This window comes from Nycticebus coucang, chromosome 11, assembly GCF_027406575.1.
Source record: "Nycticebus coucang isolate mNycCou1 chromosome 11, mNycCou1.pri, whole genome shotgun sequence".
Taxonomy (NCBI): domain Eukaryota; kingdom Metazoa; phylum Chordata; class Mammalia; order Primates; family Lorisidae; genus Nycticebus; species Nycticebus coucang.
The window spans coordinates 30616340-30627130 of NC_069790.1; the positions used below are offsets into that span (position 1 = coordinate 30616340).

The 10791-nt window shown below is 39.0% G+C and overlaps 1 pseudogene; it reads left to right on the top strand.

The window, feature by feature from the left end:
• Nucleotides 1–9: 9 nt before the first annotated feature.
• LOC128598164 (protein LSM14 homolog A-like) lies at nt 10–1230 on the top strand (annotated as a pseudogene).
• Nucleotides 1231–10791: the final 9561 nt, after the last annotated feature.

Here is a 10791-nt window from a genome sequence, read left to right on the forward strand (position 1 = left end):
CCTGCTATCGTTCAGTCTTCCCTAGGCTCATCTGCTCCTTCATTCCAATCAGTGGGTTCTTAGGGACCTTTCGGCAGGATGCCAACATACAGCCAATTCAGTCCAAGTTCATTAGTTGGGCAGCAGTTTGGTGCTGTTGGTTTTGCTGGAAGCTCCTTGACCTCCTTTGGAACAGAAACATCAAAAAGTGGGACCTTATCCCAAAGCAGTGCGGTGGGCTCCGCCTTTACACAGGATATGAGATCTCTAAAAACACAGTTATCTCAAGGTCGTTCAAGCCCTCAGTTAGACCCTTTGAGAAAAAGCCCAACCATGGAACAAGCAGTATAGACCGCCTAGGCCCACTTACTTGCTCCAGCACCCGTTGGGAGAAGGAGCCCTGTATCAACCAGGCCTTTGCCATCTACCAAAAGCAGTAGAGAATCAAGAGCACAGGCGAGCTGAAGTACATAAAGTATCAAGACCAGAAAATGAGCAACTCAGAAATGATAGCAAGAGACAAGACCTCCAGGTGCTCCTTCAGCTCCAAGTAGAGGGCGTGGGGGTCATGGAGGTGGCAGGGGAAGATTTGGTATTCTGGGAGATGGTGCAATGAAATTTGAGAAAGACTTTGACTTTGAAAGTGCAAACGCACAATTTAACAGGGAGGAGATTGACAGAGAGTTTCATAATAAACTTAAATTAAAAGAAGATAAACTTGAGAAACAAGACAAGCCTGTAAATGGTGAAGATAAAGGAGACTCAGGAGTTGATATCCAGAACAGTGAAGGAAATGGCGATGAAGAAGATCCACTGGGACCGAACTGCTACTATGCAAAACTAAGTCCTTCTTTGATAATATTTCCTGTGATTATAATAGAGAACGCAGATCAACATGGGCTGAAGAAAGGAGATTAAATGCAGAAACATTTGGAATCCCACTTTGTGCAAACCGTGGCCGTGGTGGGTACAGAGGCAGAGGAGGTCTCTGTTTCCACGGTGGCAAAGGGTGCGGTGGTGGCAGAGGTGGTACCTTCACCACCCCTCGAGGATTTCGGGGAGGATTCAGAGGAGGTCGTGGGGGGCAGAGAGTTTGCAGATTTTGAATATAGGAAAGACAACAAAGTTGCTGCACAGTCTACAAACAAGTCTTTGAAAATAGGTGAATTTCTAGCTCTTCATGGTCCTGAAAATTGGTTTCAGTCTTTGTGAAGAATGAAGAAGTAAATTCGCTATGTATTTGTCACCAGCACTGGGGTTTTGTTTGTTTGTTTCCCTGCTTACTTTCAAAGATAATATATAGTTACTTTTGGGGGGAGGAAGGCTCATCTTAAAAAATGAGCATTAAATATATTTGGAATACCAGCAGGTTAAGTAATTTCTTATGTATAAACTGAAGCAGTACTTCAAAGGGACTTATAAGTATTTTTTTCATCACTGAAAGGATTTTTTTAATCACTAAATTGTATTTGGCAATGATTGCAAGTTGCCTGCGTGATACTGTGTTTTGAGCCACAGAAGGTTGTGTGTGTATCTCTATCTCTCCTTTTGGAAATCTTGTAATTTGAGATAGCTTATTTCGTCAATTAGGGTGCTGGATGGTAGATAATTTTGTCAGTCAACTATGTACACACAGTAAATACTGTTTCTTAGGCAAAGGTAACTTTTTTATATAGTTGTAAAATTCCATTATATTCCATTGCCAAAGAAACATTAAGAACTTTGTATAGCTGTATAAAAAGCAACTAATTTTCTGAAGAATAAACATTTTAAAGTCAGCAAAAAAGAAAGAAAAGAAATGTAAATGTGGCAGTAAACTTTATAAGCACAATTTTTTAGGAAGGTCAGTCTTTGTTTTAATTATATTACGTATTTACATATAATAAATTTCTAATTGCTGGGCAGTGCCTGTGGCTCAAAGGAATAGGGCATCGGCCCCACATATCGGAGGTGGCAGATTCAAACCGAACCCCGGCCAAAAACTGCAAAAAAAGAAAAAGAAAAATAAATTTCTAATTGCTACCAATTTTCAGTTAATGAAATCAGGAACACAATATACATAATAAAAACCATAATTAAAAAACATTTTGTATAGGTATTTTTGTTTGTTTTGAATAACTTCTTGAATTTTTAGACTTTATTTTCCTCATGAAGGATTTGTTTTAGAATTCTAATCTATTTTATTCATTTTAATAATAACTTTCAAATATTAAGACCATGAACCTCCACCAACATAAATGTATATCCTCTCAGTATTTAACCAAATTTTCTAAATATATGAAATACCTTTCATTATATGTAAGGTAGCATATTATGGCTATAAGAGATATGGATCCACTTCTCTTATTAAGAAATCTTTCTGGCAGATAGATTTTAGAATTCGGAAATTTTCAGACTTTTTAAAAGAGTGTACTTTATGTTAATGTGACATCCCATGAAGTCTTGGGTAGCACCTCATAAACAAGTTAACATTTTTCCAGGAACAATTATGAGTATCTCACTAAGTTGGACAAATAAAGTGTATGAATAGTCTCTAGTTCAGATCAAGTTTCTCAGATCAGGTTTTGCCACTTTGCTCCTGGGTTCAGGTTAAGCCAAGTGTAAAAGACAAGTCAAAACAGGTTTTGCCACCAAATGTTAAGAAAACGTTAAAAGAAAAAAAAAAAAAAAAAAAAAAGAAAACGTTTGATTTTCAGAGCTTTTTGACTTTCAAAATGTTGAGTAAGGGATTGTAACCTATTCAAAAAATTACTGGGAAATAAATCACTGAGTGACCCATGATTTTTTCTGGAGCAAATACAATCGCAAGTAGTTTCTAGGCAGTTATCCTGCCCTATCACATACTACCTGCCCTATGTCCTGTGTTTAATTAGGAAATTATGCTCACTACTGACTATATCTAAGAGACTTTTTTTTTTTTTTTTTTGAGACAGTCTCACTTTGTTGCCCAGGGTGTGGCCATGTTGCCAAGGCTGGTTTTGAACTCCTGTCCTCAAGCAACCCACGTACCTCAGACTCCTAAAATGCTGGGATTACAGGTGAGCCTTGTTATCACTTTCAAAATCCAGCATCCTACCCTTTTGATCACAGCCTCGTATTCTTCTAACTTATTGAAATATGCCCAGGATGACTATTTTCGAACTCATCAGGATCTCTAATCCATTGAGTCTTCTTTCAATACTTCCCTCAGTATCAAACTTAGAGTCCATGGATGATCATTTCATTGACAATACTTCCAACATCCTAAATTCTCTTGTTTTCCTTCCTTTCTGTTCAGACTCTGTGATCATCATATGCTTTGACACTAAATGTTATGTCTGGTAATACTAAACAAAAACTTCAAAGTTAAAATTGAGTGTCCTGAGAAGTTTCTTACACTATCAAAAAAAGACAAACTATAATTTATGATATTGAGAACCAGAGTCTGCAGAGGTTTATGCTTTAGTAAGACATTTGGCCCACCTAACTCCTAACAGTGTTTTTTGTTCCTTGTGCAACTGCAGGGTCACTAGAATGTAAATATTCTCTAACCTGTGTTCCTTATCTAACAGAGAAGAGTTAATAGCCAGTGTAGTTGTTTAAATTCTTAAGGTATTTATGTCAACAAATTCTTCCCTCTCTATGTTTATTAATACCTTTGTGAGTCACTTGCATATCAAAAGTAAAGTTAATAAAAATTGTTTTGAGAAAACTTTAAAATAATCTTCAAAGGTTTAATTTTAACAAAGGCTGAATCAAAGTTTTAGGATGAAATGTGTTTCTATTTTTATAGATCCCAGTCTTTCCCACATTCTCAGAAACTCTACATCAGGGGTCCTCAAACTGTGGCTCGTGGGCCACATGAGACGGTGTGATTGTATTTGTTCCCATTTTGTTTTTTTTACTTCAAAATAAGATATGTGCAGTGTGCATAGGAATTTGTTCATAGTTCTTTTTTTAAACTATAGTCCAGCCCTCCAACAGTCTGAGGGACAGTGAACTGGCCCCCTGTTTAAAAAGTTTGAGGTTTGAGGACTCCTGCTACATCATGATCTCCTTTTCTTTTCTTTTTTTTTTTTTTTTTTTAGAGACAGAACCTCACTTTGTCACCCTGAGTAGAGTGCTATGGCATCATAGCTCACAGCAACCTCAGTTAGCTGGGACTACAGGCACCTGCCACAATGCCTGGCTATTTTTTTGTTGCAGTTTGGCTGGTGCCAGGTTCGAACCCACCACCCTCAGTACACGGGGCTGGTGCCCCACTACCTGAGCCACAGGCACCACCCTACATGATCTCTTTTTTATATTAAAGCACCTCATCTCTACTGGATCCTTTCCATTGTGTTTTTAAAATACTCAAGTCTCTTTTATTTAATTTTTTATTTATTATTATTGTCTTTTACATGTACATGTGTTCATTAGGTTTCCACTTTTGCCTTCGCAGAATTAAAAAGGCTTAAAATTTAATAACAATAACAATATTAAGATAAGGACTAGAAACAAAAACCTCGTAAAGAACGAACGACAATAAATACATTCAGACAATTGCTACATCAAATATTAAGCAATAATAATAATAATAATGCAAAGTAGGTAACATTCACATTGTCAGATAAGAGTATGTCTATTATAGAATGCTTTGACTCTGAGGTTCAGTATGGAGTCATCAGTTAACTTCTTCTTATTTATTTTTCCCAAAGTTCAAAAAATAGACAACTAATATTTATAAATAAAATTTAAAAATAATTTCAAAAAACAGATCATGCCAAATGTTATAGACAATAGAGAAAGAAGAAATACTTCAAAATCATTCTACTTAATCTGGATACACCTGATATTAAAATTGGAGTAAATACATTATTATAAAGGGGAAATTACAAACATATTTCACTTATAAATGAGGATGCAATATACTAAATAACATATTAACAAGTTGAATTAAAAATTAATGTTTAAGTAATGTACTTTGGTCAAAATTAAATCCAATTTATGTGAGAATTAGTCACTACTTTCTTTTCTTTTCTTTCTTTTTTTTTTTCTTTTCCTTGCCCATACTCCCTCCCTCCTTCTCTGTCTGGTCTCCCCTTCCACCATGACCCACCGTGTCATTAATTGTCATTAATTGTCCTCATACCAAAGTTGAATACATAGGATTCATACTTCTCCATTCCTGTGATGCTTCACTAAGAATAATGTGTTCCACCTCCATCCAGGTTAGTATAAATGCTGCAAAATCTCCATTTTTTGATGGCTGAATAATATTCCATGGTACACATATACCATAGCTTACCAATCCATTCCTGGGTTGAAGCACATTTAGGCTGTTTCTACATTTTAGCAATTGTAAATTGGGCTGCAATAAACAGCCTAGTACAAGTGTCTTTATAATAAAAGTTTTTTTTTTTTCCTTCTGGGTAGATGCCCAGTAATGGGATTGCAGAATCAAATGGGAGGTCTAGGTTGAGTTCTTTAAGGTTTCTCCATACTTCCTTCCAAAAAGGTTGTATTAGTTTGCAGTCCCACCAGCAGTGTAAAAGTATTCCTTTCCCTCCATATCTGCGCCAGCATCTGCAGTTTTGAGAATTTGTGATACAGGCCATTCTTGCTGGGATTAGATGATATCTCAGGGTGGTTTTAATTTGCATTTCTCTAATAATAAGGGATGATGAACATTTTTTCATGTGCTTGGTAGCCATTCGTCTGTCTTCTTTAGAGAAGATTCATCTCTTTTCCCCATTGATGTATGGGATTGTTGTTTTTTATCTTGTGGATAAATTGAAGTTCTGTATAGATCCTGGTTCTTTTATTTAATTTTTAAAAACTTCCCCAGCTCAGCTCGGCGCCCCATAGCACAATGGTTATTGCACTGGCCACATGCACCAAGGTTGGCAGGTTCGAACCCAGCCTGGGCCAGCCAAACAACAATGACAATAGCAACCAAAAAAAAATTATAATAACCGGGCATTATGGAGGGCGCCTATAGTCCCAGTTACTTGGAAGGCTGAGGCAAGAGAATTGCTTAAGGCCAAGAGTTTGAGGTTGCTGTGAGCTGTGATGTCACAGCACTCTACCCAGGGCGGTATAGTGAGACTCTGTCTCAAAAAAAAGAAAAAAAAAAACTTCTCCAGCTCCATATTTCTCTCCAGCTTCTATTGTTGTCTCGTCTTCACCCTCACAACCAAACTTCTCACTTCCAGCAAGAATTATCTACGTTGTACTCACTCATCTCCTACCCTTTCACCCCACTTCATTCTGGATGCTGGCTTGTTCACACCATTAGGATCATAATGTGCTCTAGATAGGTTAATACAATATTCATGCACTTCCCATGGATACTAACCTGATATCTGACCACGTCCTGTGATTTTCCTAGGACTCAAGTGGACCATGAAAAGGAATTTGGTTTTTTTTTTGTAGAGACAGAGTCTCACTGTACCGCCCTCGGGTAGAGTGCCGTGGCGTCACACGGCTCACAGCAACCTCCAACTCTTGGGCTTAAGCGATTCTCTTGCCTCAGCCTCCCGAGCAGCTGGGACTACAGGCGCCTGCCACAACGCCCGGCTATTTTTTTTGTTGCAGTTTGGCCGGGGCTGGGCCTGAACCCGCCACCCTCGGCATATGGGGCCGGCGCCCTACTCACTGAGCCACAGGCGCCGCCCATGAAAAGGAATTTGAACTTTAGCCATTATCAGAAAGTTTAGTCATTTACTTGATTGATACCTAGCCTACCTCATAAAATGTTAAAACATTCCTGAGAAGCCCTAAAACTGGGGAGAGGGGAAGGGAATTTGGGTATTATTATCATACCAGTTATCAATGTGATGCCTCTCAGTTCTAAATTCAACTTTTTTGCCTGTTCTATAAAAATTCATTTGGATCCTGTAAATGTTTTTCCTCTGCCAGCTGGTATATTGTTGTGCTTTGTTGGTGGAAAGAACCAAAGAGACATTGCAAGAGGAAAAGATTCTGCTTCCTGATTCCCAGTGCTTACTCAACACACTGCTATAGCACATGTGGTTTCTCCAGTATGCTACGGTGGCCCACCCAGCTTTCCCAGTATCCGGCTTCTGCAGTGCAGGGAGCTTCTTCCAATGCCTATGGTGCACACAGCTAGCAACACCCAGCACCCAGCGACTCACTCTCACCAGGCTCCACTCCCTCCAGATACCTTCACCACCTGCATGCCCCTCTGGGCAGTTTTGTGATGGCATACCTCCACTGAGATACCTCTCCATGAACAGCTTCCCAGAACCCTAAAGAACATATTTCTAGCAAATTCTAGAAGGCATATTTCCAGCAAGATGCAGAGGGCAGATTTCTAGTGACTTCCAGATAGTGTATGTCCAACAAGTTCCAGAAGGTGAATTTCTAGCAACTCTCAACAGCTGAGGGACAAAGGAACTTCCCTATGGGACTTCTTCATTCCTTGAACCACAGCCATGCTCTCTCCAAGTCCTGGATCTCAGCCCTGGGAGATTCTCTTGTGGAGGCTTTCTAGCTTATATCTGCCATTCTTACAGTCTTTAGAGTTCCCGTCACTTCTTTTAGCCTTGTTATAAATCCCGTTAGAATTAATAATTATTTATGTTAAACTTAACTTGTTCAAATCACTGTGTGGTTTCTCTCTACTAATTGGACCCAGACCGATACAACCTTCCTTTAGTTTAATAAATAGAACGTGTCTTGTTTATTTCTCTTTCTTTTCCTCAAGTGATTTCTCAGCAAATTCATTCAGTTCTGACCAGCTAGAGTTATCGCCTTATAGCTCTTTGTTGTACTGCAATTTTGTACTGCTATTTGATGTTAATTATGATGCATGGGGACTAAAATTTCTTCAGTGACATATAGTTTAGGCTGTAGAATTCAATGAATGATGATTTATTGCTTTTAACATTGGGTTTAGTAGATGAAAGAAATGCTTTTATTCCTAGAAGAGAAGAGACCATGTCTATGCTAATCCTGGCATGAGAACAAAAGGAAAAAGGAAATTATTTCTACATACTTTTGCTAAGCATTTTTAGAAAGTGACTTATAATATATTTTATTTTATTAATTAATTGTGAAAATTGGCTTTTGAAATTGTGTAGTGTGATATGGCAAGTTCTAAGATAAGCTGTCAGAACACAAAATTCTCCTTCTTTGAATCTTTTCCTTTCCTACACTTTTCTCTGTTTTTCAGGTACCCTTCATAGGTTCAACACCCTCTACCCCTCAGGTGCCAAGCAATCTTATCTGGGGAAAAAAGGAAACTTATCCTCAGTAGTAATCTCTGTGACTGTGAGGGATTTATTGTTATGTCTGAGCATCTCAAAACTAAGACTTGTGGGCATGAATGCAGCCGTGAGTTCCTCATGTGAGGTTCCCATGCCTCGAGGCATTGGATCTCTTCAGGTAAGAGACTGTTCTTATGCTTCTTGTTTATTTATTTATGTCTTAAGGCACAGTTGTTATCATCCAGAAGTTTCTTTTAACTCATATCCTCTTCCAATTAGCATCTTATTTTTCTTTTTTTCCTTCCAGCGAACTTTTTTAAAGACCAGTGTATGTGATGATATATTTGAGATATTAACCTATTTTTTCTTGGTATTTTTTCCCTTCTGTAACTTGCCACTTTCCCAGCTCTCCTCACTTATCAAACTTAAGGGTTTGATTTAGATTTGTTGCCTTGGGGAAGGGATATGAAAGGAAAATCTTTCTGGATTTTTGTTTCCAAACTCTGAAGACTCAAAGTGGGGAGAGGATTCAGGCCACTGAGAAAATGACTTGAGGAGAAGCCAAGGGCAGGGTTATGTACATGGAAGGAGAACATGTCGCAGCCTCATCCCCTCACCCCAGACTCTAGAAATAGATTTCCTTGGGCTGGAGAGGGTGGGATAGTGGAGAGTCCATCTAGGTGGATGAAACCACATAGCACATCTAACCTTCTTGGGTCTCCAAACATCCCCTACTCTTAGTACCAAGTAATATTCCAACATCCTGACAAAACTAGAATGGGAAATGAAATGGGTAAATACACTATTTTCTACAAAATAGAAAATGAATTGGTAGAATATACTGAAACTTATATTTATTTAAAAGCTTGTGTTGTGGGCTAAACTCACTGCTACATGTTCATTAACCTGGTATCCCTAACTACTAACCATTCATTTGTTCCTCACCCCATGCAAAGTGCTCAACCCTCAGCAGTCCACTGAAAGTTTGTGTGGTAAGGTCATCAATGATCTTCCTGTTCTCCAACCTAGTTTCCAATTCTCAGACCTTATGCCACCAACTTTTAAGCCAAGAGATTGACAGAAATGTCCATTCTCCAGTTTAACACTTTTTCCTACCTTTCCTCTGTGACACAATTGCACCTCGTCTTTTGTTTCACTGAATACTCAATTCCATTTGCAGCTTTTCATTTTGCAGTTGCCCCATAAGTACTGATCTTCCTCAGAGCCTGGTCTTCAGTTCCTTTAGGTTTCAATTATAATATGTACTTCCTCTTATTATTACATATTTTCAACTGTCAGCTATACCAATATTTGTTAATAACTCATTATTAGTAAGTTACCACCTATCGGGTACAAGGTAGGGGCATGTAGCACACTTCCTAGGCAAAGGACACAACTGCAATAGGAACTTTGGCTTTACCTTACAAACACTAATAAGTAACTCAATCATAGTACCCTTGCACTAACCCAAAATACAAAAATAAAAATGACTACCAGAGCTATATTTCCAGTCCTGTCTTTCCCCATGACACTAGCCCTGTATAGACACCCCTTTATGTCATACAAACATCTTAAACACAGCCTTTCTTAACGTAAATTTGCCATCCTTCCCTCACCTCACACCCTTGACCTGTATTCCTTTTCTGTAACAATTAAGGTCCTGGCAGGAAAGAGATGACACTCAAGAAGTCACTGAAGAAAGTTTAGTGATGAGACTTTAAGAGATCCAATAAAAATTCTTTCTAGAAACAGAGGGGCCAGGAAAGAGGGAAAGCTGTTATCCCTGCTGGGCCTAAAAGGGTCAGAGAAAGACTTGAAACCTGCATGTGAAGGAAGTGCTCTCTGACCAAACTGTGACCTCTGTCCATGATCTCTTGTTGATACCATTAATTGGCCACACTCAATCTGAAGCCAGGGATCAAAGGAACCCAGGGACTCAGTCCACAGAGGTCAGCTTCCTAAGGAAGAAAGCAGTTGAGGGGGAGGGTGGAGCAAATGGAAAATCACCAATCTATCGCCAAAGTTAATGGCAACACCAAGGATCCTGGGAATTTTTCCCAGCACCTCTCTTTTCCTTCTTCCACTATACTTAGTCACCAAATCCTGTGCATGTTATTTTTGTTTGTTTTGTTTTGCTTTGTTTTGTGACAGAGTTTCACTATGTCGCCCTGGGTAGAGTGCCATGGCATCACAGCTCTCAGCAACCTCAAACTCTTGGGCTTAAGTGATTCTCTTGCCTCAGTGTCCCAAGTAGCTCCAAACTCCTAAGTTCAGGTGATCCACCTGCCTCAGCCTCCTAGATGGCTAGGATTACAGGCATGAACCACCATGCCTGGCCAGTACAATATTGTACTGTACTAACTAGACTATAAACCTTGTTCAGATCTCACCCAGATGGACTTTTTTTTTTTTTTGAGACAGAGCCTCAAGCTTTTGCAATGTGTAGAGTGCTATGGCATCACAGCTCACAGCAACCTCCAACTCCTGGGCTTAAGCAATTCTCTTGCCTCAGCCTCCAAAGTATTTGGGACTTTGTCAGTATTGTTTGGCAGGCCCAGGCTGGATTTGAACCTGCCAGCTTGCGGTGCCCAGCCCAGATTGACTGTTTAATCACACAGAA